A 14,772-nucleotide genomic window follows, 5' to 3' on the forward strand; every position below is an offset into this window, starting at 1 on the left:
CATGACACTGGATCCAAGCTCCTCCCCATACACCTCACTACACTGGATCCAAGCTCCTCTCCCATACACCGCATGACACTGGATCCAAGCCCCCCCCTGTACACCCCACTACACTGGATCCAAGCTTCTCCCCCATACACCCCATGACACTGGAGCCAAGCCCCCCATACACCCCATGAAACTGGATCTAAGCCCCCACCATACACCCACTACACTGAATCCAAGCTCCTCCCCCATACACCCCATGACACTGGATCCAAGCCGCCCCATACACCCACTACACTGGATCCAAGCCTCCCCATACACCCCATGACACTGGATCCAAGCTCCTCCCCATACACCTCACTACACTGGATCCAAGCTTCTCCCCCATACACCCCATGACACTGGAGCCAAGCTCCCCCTGTACACCCCACGACACTGGAGCCAAGCTCCTCCCCATACACCCCATGACACTGGAGCCAAGCCCCCCACATACACCTCACTACACTGGATCCAAGCTCCTCCCCCATACACCCACTACACTGGATCCAAGCTCCTCCCCCATACACCCCATGACACTGGATCCAAGCCCCCCCTGTGCACCCCACAACACTGGATCCAAGCTTCTCCCCCATACACCCCATGACACTGGATCCAAGCCCCCCACATACACCTCACTACACTGGATCCAAGCTCCTCCCCCATACACCCCATGACACTGGATCCAAGCCCCCCCATACACCCCATGACACTGGATCCAAGCTCCTCCCCATACACCCCATGACACTGGATCCAAGCCCCCCACATACACCTCACTACACTGGATCCAAGCCCCCCCATACACCCACTACACTGGATCCAAGCTCCTCCCCCATACACCCCATGACACTGGATCCAAGCCCCCCCTGTGCACCCCACAACACTGGATCCAAGCTTCTCCCCCATACACCCCATGACACTGGATCCAAGCCCCCCCCATACACCCACTACACTGGATCCAAGCTCCTCCCCATACACTCCATGACACTGGATCCAAGCCCCCCCATACACCCCACTACACTGGATCCAAGCTCCTCCCCCATACACCCCATGACACTGGAGCCAAGCTCCTCCCCATACACCCCATGACACTGGATCCAAGCCCCCCACATACACCTCACTACACTGGAGCCAAGCCCCCCGTACACCCCACTACACTGGATCCAAGCTCCTCCCCCATACACCCCATGACACTGGATCCAAGCCGCCCGATACACCCACTACACTGGATCCAAGCCCCCCCATACACCCCATGACACTGGATCCAAGCTCCTCCCCATACACCTCACTACACTGGATCCAAGCTCCTCTCCCATACACTGCATGACACTGGATCCAAGCCCCCCCTGTACACCCCACTACACTGGATCCAAGCTTCTCCCCCATACACCCCGTGACACTGGAGCCAAGCCCCCCATACACCCCATGACACTGGATCTAAGCCCCCCCCATACACCCACTACACTGAATCCAAGCTCCTCCCCCATATACCCCATGACACTGGATCCAAGCCGCCCCATACACCCACTACACTGGATCCAAGCCTCCCCATACACCCCATGACACTGGATCCAAGCTCCTCCCCATACACCTCACTACACTGGATCCAAGCATCTCCCCCATACACCCCATGACACTGGAGCCAAGCCCCCCACATACACCTCACTACACTGGATCCAAGCTCCTCCCCCATACACCCACTACACTGGATCCAAGCTCCTCCCCCATACACCCCATGACACTGGATCCAAGCCCCCCCTGTGCACCCCACAACACTGGATCCGAGCTTCTCCCCCATACACCCAATGACACTGGATCCAAGCCCCCCCATACACCGACTACACTGGATCCAAGCTCCTCCCCCATACACCCCATGACACTGGATCCAAGCTCCTCCCCATACACCCCATGACACTGGATCCAAGCCCCCCACATACACCTCACTACACTGGATCCAAGCTCCTCCCCCATACACCCACTACACTGGATCCAAGCCCCCCCATACACCCACTACACTGGATCCAAGCTCCTCCCCCATACACCCCATGACACTGGATTGAAGCCCCCCCTGTGCACCCCACAACACTGGATCCAAGCTCCTCCCCCATACACCCCATGACACTGGATCCAAGCCCCCCCATACACCCCATGACACTGGATCCAAGCCCCCCACATACACCTCACTACACTGGATCCAAGCTCCTCCCCCATACACCCACTACACTGGATCCAAGTCCCCCCATACACCCACTACACTGGATCCAAGCTCCTCCCCCATACACCCCATGACACTGGATCCAAGCCCCCCCGTACACCCCACTACACTGGATCCAAGCTCCTCCCCCATACACCCCATGACACTGGAGCCAAGCCCCCCCCATACACCCCATGACACTGGAGCCAAGCCCCCCCATACACCCACTACACTGGATCCAAGCTCCTCCCCCATACACCCACTACACTGGATCCAAGCCCCCCCATACACCCCACTACACTGGATCCAAGCTCCTCCCCCATACACCCCATGACAGTGGAGCCAAGCTCCTCCCCATAGACCCCATGACACTGGAGCCAAGCCCCCCACATACACCTCACTATACTGGAGCCAAGCCCCCCGTACACCCCACTACACTGGATCCAAGCTCCTCCCCCATACACCCCATGACACTGGAGCCAAGCCCCCCCATACACCCCATGACACTGGATCTAAGCCCCCCCCATACACCCCATGACACTGGATCCAAGCTCCTCCCCCATACACCCCATGACACTGGATCCAAGCCGCCCGATACACCCACTACACTGGATCCAAGCCCCCCCATACACCCCATGACACTGGATCCAAGCTCCTCCCCATACACCTCACTACACTGGATCCAAGCTTCTCCCCCATACACCCCATGACACTGGAGCCAAGCTGCCCCTGTACACCCCACGACACTGGAGCCAAGCTCCTCCCCATACACCCCATGACACTGGAGCCAAGCCCCCCACATACACCTCACTACACTGGATCCAAGCTCCTCCCCTATACACCCACTACACTGGATCCAAGCTCCTCCCCCATACACCCCATGACACTGGATCCAAGCCCCCCCTGTGCACCCCACAACACTGGATCCAAGCTTCTCCCCCATACACCCCATGACACTGGATCCAAGCCCCCCCATACACCCACTACACTGGATCCAAGCTCCTCCGCATACACCCCATGACACTGGATCCAAGCCCCCCACATACACCTCACTACACTGGATCCAAGCTCCTCCCCCATACACCCCATGACACTGGATCCAAGCCCCCCCATACACCCCATGACACTGGATCCAAGCTCCTCCCCATACACCCCATGACACTGGATCCAAGCCCCCCACATACACCTCACTACACTGGATCCAAGCTCCTCCCCCATACACCCACTACACTGGATCCAAGCCCCCCCATACACCCACTACACTGGATCCAAGCTCCTCCCCCATACACCCCATGACACTGGATCCAAGCCCCCCCTGTGCACCCCACAACACTGGATCCAAGCTTCTCCCCCATACACCCCATGACACTGGATCCAAGCCCCCCCATACACCCACTACACTGGATCCAAGCTCCTCCCCATACACCCCATGACACTGGATCCAAGCCCCCCACATACACCTCACTACACTGGATCCAAGCTCCTCCCCCATACACCCCATGACACTGGATCCAAGCCCCCCCATACACCCCATGACACTGGATCCAAGCTCCTCCCCATACACCCCATGACACTGGATCCAAGCCCCCCACATACACCTCACTACACTGGATCCAAGCTCCTCCCCCATACACCCACTACACTGGATCCAAGCCCCGCCATACACCCACTACACTGGATCCAAGCTCCTCCCCCATACACCCCATGACACTGGATCCAAGCCCCCCCGTACACCCCACTACACTGGATCCAAGCTCCTCCCCCATACACCCCATGACACTGGAGCCAAGCCCCCCCCATACACCCCATGACACTGGAGCCAAGCCCCCCCCATACACCCACTACACTGGATCCAAGCTCCTCCCCCATACACCCACTACACTGGATCCAAGCCCCCCCATACACCCCACTACACTGGATCCAAGCTTCTCCCCCATACACCCCATGACACTGGAGCCAAGCCCCCCCATACACCCACTACACTGGATCCAAGCTCCTCCCCCATACACCCCATGACACTGGAGCCAAGCTCCTTCCCATACACCCACTACACTGGATCCAAGCTCCTCCCCCATACACCCCATGACACTGGATCCAAGCCCCCCCTGTGCACCCCACAACACTGGATCCAAGCTTCTCCCCCATACACCCCATGACACTGGATCCAAGCCCCCCCATACACCCACTACACTGGATCCAAGCTCCTCCCCATACACCCCATGACACTGGATCTAAGCTCCTCCCCATACACCCCATGACACTGGATCCAAGCCCCCCACATACACCTCACTACACTGGATCCAAGCTCCTCCCCCATACACCCACTACACTGGATCCAAGCCCCCCCATACACCCACTAAACTGGATCCAAGCTCCTCCCCCATACACCCCATGACACTGGATCCAAGCCCCCCCGTACACCCCACTACACTGGATCCAAGCTCCTCCCCCATACACCCCATGACACTGGAGCCAAGCCCCCCCCATACACCCACTACACTGGATCCAAGCTCCTTCCCCATACACCCACTACACTGGATCCAAGCCCCCCCATGCACCCCACTACACTGGATCCAAGCTCCTCCCCCATACACCCCATGACACTGGAGCCAAGCCCCCCCATACACCCACTACACTGGATCCAAGCTCCTCCCCCATACACCCCATGACACTGGAGCCAAGCTCCTCCCCATACACCCCATGACACTGGATCCAAGCCCCCCCATACACCCCACTACACTGGATCCAAGCTCCTTCCCCATACACCCACTACACTGGATCCAAGCCCCCCCATGCACCCCACTACACTGGATCCAAGCTCCTCCCCCATACACCCCATGACACTGGAGCCAAGCCCCCCCATACACCCACTACACTGGATCCAAGCTCCTCCCCCATACACCCCATGACACTGGAGCCAAGCTCCTCCCCATACACCCACTACACTGGAGCCAAGCCCCCCCATACACCCACTACACTGGATCCAAGCTCCTCCCCCATACACCCCATGACACTGGAGCCAAGCTCCTCCCCCATACACCCCATGACACTGGATCCAAGCCCCCCCATACACCCCACTACACTGGATCCAAGCTCCTTCCCCATACACCCACTACACTGGATCCAAGCCCCCCCATGCACCCCACTACACTGGATCCAAGCTCCTCCCCCATACACCCCATGACACTGGAGCCAAGCCCCCCCATACACCCACTACACTGGATCCAAGCTTCTCCCCCATACACCCCATGACACTGGAGCCAAGCCCCCCCCATACACCCACTACACTGGATCCAAGCTCCTCCCCCATACACCCACTACACTGGATCCAAGCCCCCCCATACACCCCATGACACTGGATCCAAGCCCCCCACATACACCTCACTACACTGGATCCAAGCTCCTCCCCCATACACCCCATGACACTGGATCCAAGCCCCCCCATACACCCCATGACACTGGATCCAAGCTCCTCCCCATACACCCCATGACACTGGATCCAAGCCCCCCACATACACCTCACTACACTGGATTCAAGCTCCTCCCCCATACACCCACTACACTGGATCCAAGCCCCCCCATACACCCACTACACTGGATCCAAGCTCCTCCCCCATACACCCCATGACACTGGATCCAAGCCCCCCCGTACACCCCACTACACTGGATCCAAGCTCCTCCCCCATACACCCCATGACACTGGAGCCAAGCCCCCCCATACACCCCATGACACTGGAGCCAAGCCCCCCCCATACACCCACTACACTGGATCCAAGCTCCTCCCCCATACACCCACTACACTGGATCCAAGCCCCCCCATACACCCACTACACTGGATCCAAGCTCCTCCCCATACACCCCATGACACTGGATCCAAGCCCCCCACATACACCTCACTACACTGGATCCAAGCTCCTCCCCCATACACCCCATGACACTGGATCCAAGCCCCCCCATACACCCCATGACACTGGATCCAAGCTCCTCCCCATACACCCCATGACACTGGATCCAAGCCCCCCACATACACCTCACTACACTGGATCCAAGCTCCTCCCCCATACACCCACTACACTGGATCCAAGCCCCCCCATACACCCACTACACTGGATCCAAGCTCCTCCCCCATACACCCCATGACACTGGATCCAAGCCCCCCCGTACACCCCACTACACTGGATCCAAGCTCCTCCCCCATACACCCCATGACACTGGAGCCAAGCTCCTCCCCATACACCCACTACACTGGATCCAAGCCCCCCCATACACCCCACTACACTGGATCCAAGCTCCTTCCCCATACACCCACTACACTGGATCCAAGCCCCCCCATGCACCCCACTACACTGGATCCAAGCTCCTCCCCCATACACCCACTACACTGGATCCAAGCCCCCCCATACACCCCACTACACTGGATCCAAGCTCCTCCCCCATACACCCCATGACACTGGATCCAAGCCCCCCCATACACCCCATGACACTGGAGCCAAGCCCCCCCCATACACCTCACTACACTGGAACACAGCACCCGCCGCCCCAATACACTGGATCCTAGCCCCCTTCCCCCCCCCCCCCCGGAGCCCCGCGTCCGGCGGGAGCGCCTCGCGCCCTGGCCCCTGTGCCTTTAACCGCCAAGCCAAGTGCCGTGATAGGCCCAGCCCAGCGCCCGCCCCGGATTGGCCGCGTCGCGTCAGGCGGCTCGCCGCCACCCCGCTTCCTGTCGCCGCGCCGGGTCGCGGGGCTGGCCTGGCAGTGAGGGACCGGGCAGGGCGACGCTGGAGCCACCCACACCCCGGGCAGAGCCGTACCATGAGCCGGCGATAAGGTAAGAGGGGCGGGGCTGGCCCCAGCCCCGGCCTGGGCTCTCCCCCGCCCTCCTTCCTGCTCCCACCGCTGCAACCTGCCCGGCGGGAGCGCCCGCTGCAGAGCCCCGGCTGAGGCGCTGGAGCCCGGCAGCCTCCTGCAGGCTCCGGGACTGGGCGAGGAGGAGACCTCCGGCCTCGGAGGTAGCCGCAGCCTGGCTGGGCCTACACGGGGGGGATACGCAGCTGCCCCGGTGGGGCAGCACATGGCCGGGCAGGATGGGGGGGGCAGAATATCTCTTGGGGCTCTGGGCAGCAACGTATTTATTGGGATGACAGGGCGATGACTGGGGGGGCAGGGGGCTCGGCGCCCGGGTGTTTGCTTGGGGGAGTCTGGGTCACAGAGCTTGTACTGGGGCTCTGGGTTTCCCTGGGGTGAAGGGGACTCTGGGTGGAAGGATTTTTGGGGGACGGGGGGGTCGCTGGCTGTCAGGATTGTTGTAAGGCTCTGATCTGGTTTGGGCGTCTAGAGAGCTGACTGTCAAGGGGACTTTAACGTGGTTGAGGCAGGTGGGAGTTGGAGCAGTGACCTGCCCGTCAAAAGAAAAGGAGCACTTGGGGCACCTTAGAGCCTAACAAATTTATCTGAGCGTAAGCTTTCGTGAGCTCCAGCTCACTTCATCGGATGCACACGAAAGCTTATGCTCTCATAAATGTGTTAGTCTCTAAGGTGCCCCAAGTCCTCCTTTTCTTTTGGCGAATACAGACTAACACGGCTGCTCCTCTGAAATCTCCCCGTCAACATTCCCCTTTGGCCATGAGGCTGCCTGATCCACCGCTCGAGGTTGTCTGTCCCCTTGTTCCTGTAGGAGACACGCATATCCATTGCAGCAGTGGAGTTGGGAGGAAGCCTGTATCATGTCTGTCTCTGTAGCTTGTAGTAGCTGAAGCTCGCAGGTAGCCAGCCTGCGATGCGGGGAATAGCCCCAGCCGCAACAGGAGAGACTACTTGAAGAACAGCCAGTTTTCATCCCGATAGAGATTACGCTGGTCTGTGCTTAATGGCACGTACGCTGCGTGCCTGTATGCCACAGATGAAAGCAGACTTAGTGAACGGTGTTTTATCACGTTTTTGTTTTGTTTTCCACTTAATAGTAAGAGGGGCTGGGTGTCAGAGTAGCAGCCGTGTTAGTCTGTATTCGCAAAAAGAAAAGGAGTACTTGTGGCACCCTAGAGACTAACACATTTATTTTATTGGGTGGTTGGCTTCGGGTGAGCAATGAGCTGTGGTGGTCAAGATATATCAGGATTGCCATTTTTTTCTATTGGGCTGGATTCTGATCAGTTCAGATTCAGAAGTCGGTGGAGTTATTCCTGATTGACTTGCCAATGTAAGTGAAATTGGAATCTGGTCTGATACTAGTATTCAGTAGATATGTAACCTGACAGGAACACTGTTTAAATCTTAAAAACTATCCTATCTTAAAAACAAGTTTCCTGGCCTCTACTGTTAATAACACTCCAAATTATCATTGTTGAAACTTGGAACAAATTAATTTACTTTTCAGTATTGATGTGTTTTTTTGTTTTAGTGCTTTACTCGGTTTGTTCAGGAAAAATAGGCTTTGTCTGTTGTGCCTTCTGGTTCTCCTGAAATTAATTCTCAGTACTGCTATGTTAGTGTTCTTCCTCCATTGATATTCAGTGTTTAAATCCCAGGAAATTATTCTAGTTGGCATTAAAGTTGGGTTTTGCAACTTAAAAAAAAAAAGGAAATATAACAAAGTTCCCTCTAAACATTTGGTCTAAACTTCTTGCCAGAGTATACCTCATCCACAAATGTGTTCTGAACTGTGGCTTGGATTCAAAGATTCCTGCAGGAGCTTGGTGCCCAGCTCCCATTGAAATTCAGTTGGAATTGAGTGCCTAGCTCTCTTAATCACCTTTGAAAATCCCAGTCCATAAAACCTATCTTCCTATTAGAATGCTTTGTCATACTTGTTTGTCTCCATACATGCCAATTTCACAATCTTGTTTGTGTGGCTTAAAAAAACAAAACAACCACACAATGTTACTGGTTTGTTTTATACAATAAGTTATAACATTAACTGATATTTAGAAAACATTTATGTACTTTAAAAAGTGAAAATATTTGGGTAACTTCATATTATTTTTAGGTGAGTACTTGATTGCTCTTAAAAATAGAGTATTTGAGAAGTATAAGCATTTTAATTTCAGCAGAAGAAAGTAAAGTTAAGTTTTTGTGGATTAAAGAAGTCAGCCTTTAAGTGTTTGTTGTGATATGCCATAATATAAGAGGGGGGTCACGTGTTTTGATTGACTTAAGACCTTATTCTGCAAGCTGATCCATTTGGGTGACCCCTCAATGGGCTTCTATGGAGGTACAGTGGTCTGAATGGTTCTGATTGGTGGCTTAAATCTTCCTCTTCCTGTCAAGTTAAAAAATCATAGTAGTAATATTACTTGACTCTTGTCATGGGCTAAGAACTATTCTCATCTGAATCATATAATTAAATTTGACATTTCAGGTGCAAAGTAAACATATTCTTTATCATATACAGAGAATATGGGAGAATATTTAATGAACACTATTAACTACAATAGGTAAAAACAAACTTTTACTACATAATACAAACATCTTAGACTATTAAAAATGAGAGAATTTTAAAAACACATTAATGATCTTTATTTATTATTTCTTTTGGATAAAGAAGTCACTTGCACTTCATTTTATAGTTAGTTTCATATTCAGATTTTTAGCATGTCTGTGTATGAGTTTCAAATGCTACTAGAGAATATTTAGTTTTCTCTACACATCTGTTTAGACAGCTGTGGGGTGATGTAGATAAAAAGATGTAGTGAGTAGGAAGTGAGACAGGCGATTTATACAGTTATGGGCAGAAATATTTGATATGTTACATTTGAAGAAAGCAATATGGAACAAATGAAGGGAGGTAGACAGTGAAGAGAACATAATATCAGAAGAAATATGTAGCAACATATTAGTCTACTGAAAAGGGCAATGATTAGGGAAAAGTGTAATTGCATTCCTTTGTTACATGTGAATATTTACTGCTCTAGATTTATAAACATTATATGCTAAAAACCCTTCTGATAATCAATAACTGTGACTCTGTCAATCCATCTGGATTCCACTCATTCAACCACTTAGGTGAAATCTGGGAAAAGAAGTAAAGTCTTGCCGCATGCCCAGAGAGCCAACAACTTTGAGCTGTGTGAGACATACTGAGGACCGGTTGTGAGCCCAGTGATGAGCCAGCATAAAGGAAGATAGTCTCTGCCCCAGTGTGTTTAGAGTGGTGTGTTAGATTTAGAATGCAGACATACCCTGCAGAGGTTGAAGGACCAAACTTCATTCTGTTATAGTCCTTAATATGATACAGGTAGGTAAAAATGGAGCTCAGACCTAGTGGGATTTTAAATATGATGGAATAGTTGGAGGAGCAGGCCTGGGGAGGGAGGAGAAGCAAAATTAGTTTATTATTGAGGCATAGTTCAGTGGTTACAAGACTGGGAGTCAGGAGATGTGGATTCTGCTTTTGCCTTGCTGCCCAGGATCACTATTGAGTTTGCAAGTCACTCAAATCTCAGCACCTCCATTTTCCCACAGATGAAATAATGATGGTTGTTTGCTGGCTTAATTAGTGAATGCCTCTCAAGGATATCAGAGTGCTTGAGCAGAAGATGGTATGATCCAAAATATTTTTCTTCTAAAAAGCTGTACAGCATCACGTGGTGCTTCAGGCAGTACAGTATATTGATGGGAAAGGTGAATAGGATAATGTAGGAGTAGAGAAGTACAATAAAAATAACTTAGTTCAGTGACACCCCTTGTATTTATACACTGTTCTAGGAGGGATTGATTTCTATTTTGCGTATTCAGCAAGAAAGACAAGACTAAAGGATGAAAATGCAGAAGGATTTTATGGAAACTGTTAAGAAGGAGTTGAATGTACTGCAGGCCAGGAGTGTTAGGATTTGCAATTCAGAGGGTAGATGAAGGAAGTAAGAGGGCAGGGTTGGCTCTAGCTCGATAAGTAGTGAGAGACACTTCCATCTAAGGAAAGAGCTCCCTATGAAAGTCTGAACCTTGACCTAGTATAGGAGTACTTGTGGCACAAGTACTCCTTTTCTTTTTGCGAATACACGCAAACATGGCTGCTACTCTGAAACTTGACCTAGTATAACTCTTAATAGTGTTTGGCGATCCCAGACTTGCAACTCTGTATGTTCAGCTGACCTTATTCATGTTGCCACCACTTGGATATAAAATGCAAAATGATAGTGTTGTGACGGAGAAATGACAGCTGTAAATTTAGCTCCTTTGATATTTATATGTCACTAATCATTGTCCTTAATCTATCTGGCCTCTTCAGATTTAAAATTTTCAGCTGCATATTAAACCTGTGGTTTCTTTTGCTTAAACTTTCACTTGCGCCCCCTGAAAACGGTCATTTGATTTGATCACTTCAGTTTAACACTCTCTCTCTATTACTTTGTGTGTGTGCAAACAGGAAATTACATTAATAAATACCTTTGATTCTGTAGCATTTATATGTATCTAAACCTGGCTCCATTGAGATGTAGGCATCTCTGGAGTGGAGAGTGCAATAATCTCTGAAATGACAAAGAATACTTTTAACACTGGTTTTTAAGACTTTAGTAGAAAAATCCCACATTTAATAAATCACCTAGTATTAACTACCTCAGTAGGATGAAATGATTAGTTAACTCTCTTAGAATTTGAGTCTGGTTTTGTACCATCCAGCTGCTTCAATCAAACCTGCATTTTAGACTTGTTAAGCTATCTATCTGGTCGCTGTATTGTACATGTTTTCCTTCTTCCTTTCTACATTTATATTAGTTTTTATTGGGTAGTAAAGAAATATTAAATTGATTTAAGTGATGCTGTGTTTGACTACAGTAGCTTGCTTATTGAGAGCAATAGGATTCACTTTCCACCACGTGACTGTAGAACAGAATTAACTATTTCAGTTTTCAGATAGAGAGGTAAACATGAGAACTTTCAAGGGTTTATATAATAAAGACCCTGATTCAGGAAAGTGCTGAAGTCCGACTGAACTTATTCCCTTGTTTTCGTGGAAGCCTCTGCCATTAACGTAACACAGTCAATAGGTTTAAAGCAGAGGGTTTATCTCTATAATTAGATATTCTGACAATGCAAAAGAATACTGGTTTAAAGTGAAGCTCTTTTTATTTATTTATTTATTTATTTATTTATTTTTGGATTGTATTGGTTAAGATCCCATTTCAGTTTAAGACTGTGGCATAGTGGTTAGACTGAGAATGGGAACATTTTGAAGGTCAAAGGAGCCCAAGTTACTTAATCTTTCTATGCCTTAGCTTGCTCATGGCAATAATAATACATGGAGTGTTGTGATACTTAACTTTATCTGCTTGTGATCCTTAAATCAAAGCCGCTAGAGAAACAGCCACAGGTTTTTTTTACCCTCCCCCTCTCCATATATTTGATTAAAACAGGAGTTAGCAACTTTCCTTGTCCTTATATGCCTCTTTTTCTAAATCCCTTGCTCTTAGAATAGAGTTGAATAGAGTTGGGGCAACATCTTGCATACTGTAAATATGTGATGGGATGAAGCTCTTGGACAGCCTCCGGAGCGAGTGAAAGAGAGTGATTGTCAGGATGGGCTATCAGTCACCCAAGAGATGGAAGAAACTTTCCCTTCTCTGCAAAGATATTTTTTTATTAAAGATCTTTTTTTTTTTTGCTTTTCAATATAAACATTACAATACTAAATGTTAACTATAAGTTCATAATGCTCATTTTTCCCTATGTTACAGATGGTAATATACCTATGCAAACATTTTTTAGTTACTTTAATATTTAACAGTAAAATCAAACTAGCAAAAATGTTTATTGTTGTCTGGCAGGTGAAAATAATTACTGGAGGTTATGTTTAAGTTCTCCCAGAAGAGCCAAAACCATATTGCAGTCTCTGACACAGAGCAACTTTATGTTAGCATTGAGTTCCAATAAATTCTGAGCATTCTAATGCCACAAAAATGTTGTGAGAAAATCGAAGTATGTCTGGCATGGTGTGGCAGATTGTATCAGATCATTTTCATAGTACCATATTTACATGTCTAATTGTTTAGTGAAATAATTAAGGTGTGTCTTCTTCCTCTTCAATTTGGTGCTGTAGAGTGAGGCTGTTGGAGGCTAACAGCTGAATTTTCCAAAAGTATCTGCGTATATTGGGTGTCTAATCTGATGCTTTGTGGCCTCCTTTTAACAGTTACTTAGCATGTGCACTCCCATTTACTTTAATTGGAGTTGTTTGTGATCAGCACCCCTGAAAATGAAGTCCAGGTGTCCCAGGTTGGGTGCTCAAAACTTGAGATACCCAAGGTCAGAGGTTGCTTTTGAAAAATGTCTCAAATGGATTATTGCTGGACCATATTCAGTCTTCTCCCAACCAGAAGATACTGAAAAGTATGAAATACAGCAGAAAATTCTTTGAGAACAAAATGGGGCTGGATGGTTGAACAGTTTCTTGTGAAGTCATGAACAGTGCCAGTCTTGCATGTAGTTTGGCAGAGATGGTCCCTAACCTGCAGAGTTGAGATCTAAACTTGCTGCAAGTCGGATCAGATCTAGAGGTCTGGTTTGAGTTTGTCATTAATACCTTGGAGGAAGTAGGAGAATAAGATGGGAAAAGAGGGCAGTTTAATCCCCAATTTCTTCCCCTCCTGGATCTCCCAACTCTCATCCCTATCTGTTAACTGCAAAACCATTCTTTCTCTCTATTGCACCTTAATTCTTTTAAAATATTGTTTTGTTGCAAAAAGTACAGGCCACTATACTACTCTCTGGGTCAGTATTTTAGATGAGAAGAGGTGACTCTGAAGGATAGATAACAAAATATAAGGGAAAAATGCCAATGTTTGTTAAAGCCTAGAAGGGTGGTATAGATCAGAGATTCCCAAAATTAATTGCACCACGATCCCCTTCGAAGCCTGAGCCCGCCCAAGTCCTGCCACCTGGGGCAAGGAAGGCAAAGCCAAAGCCCCACTGCCCCAGGTCGAGGGGCCAAAACCCAAGGGCTTCAGCCTCAGGCAGGGGGCCTGTAACCTGAAGCCCTCAGGCTTGGGCTTTGTCCCTGGGCTCCAACAAGTCTGAGCCAGCCCAGGTGACCCCATTAAAGTGGGATCATGATGCACTTTGGGGTCCCCAACCCACAGTTTGAGAACCGCTGGTGTAGATTAATAGTTTTCGTGAACTGGGTTTGTTTGACCTCATTCTACCACCCACTGTCTGCATGGTATGGCTACTGACGGGCTCTTTGCCACTCGTCTACCATATTATCATCACCATCCCCAGTGGTGTCAATTAGGTTTTCACCATCACTATTGGGGGTTCTGTTTGTCCAGCCAAGGCAGGATTATTCCCATGGCACTTAAGAAACTGGGCAAGGAAACTGTTTAACTGTTGTAAATTTGAGGCCATCCCAAGATGGGCATGGGTCAAGTTTAAGAGAGTTTGTAAAAAGACCTGAAAACGTCTACTGTGCTTGGGAATTGCTCATAAATCTCCTAAAGGATCAACTTCATAGTTAGGGCTCTACCAAATTCATGGTCCATTTTGGTCAATTTCATGATTTCGGTGTCACGGTGTTGTAATTTTAGGGGTCTTGACCGAAAAAGGAGTTGTAGGAGGGTCGCAAGATT

General features: G+C 49.8%; 1 protein-coding gene across 1 annotated transcript in view; it reads left to right on the top strand.

The window, feature by feature from the left end:
* Positions 1-7,051: 7,051 nt before the first annotated feature.
* TEX2 (testis expressed 2) overlaps positions 7,052-14,772 on the top strand; it is a 116,826-nt gene continuing 109,105 nt past the window's right edge. The window contains exon 1 of the mRNA XM_038371519.2: positions 7,052-7,224. The gene's annotated coding sequence lies outside the window, so the exon portion shown is untranslated. The remainder of the gene's footprint in view (positions 7,225-14,772) is intronic.

This window comes from Dermochelys coriacea, chromosome 14 (genome assembly GCF_009764565.3).
Source record: "Dermochelys coriacea isolate rDerCor1 chromosome 14, rDerCor1.pri.v4, whole genome shotgun sequence".
Taxonomy (NCBI): Eukaryota; Metazoa; Chordata; order Testudines; family Dermochelyidae; genus Dermochelys; species Dermochelys coriacea.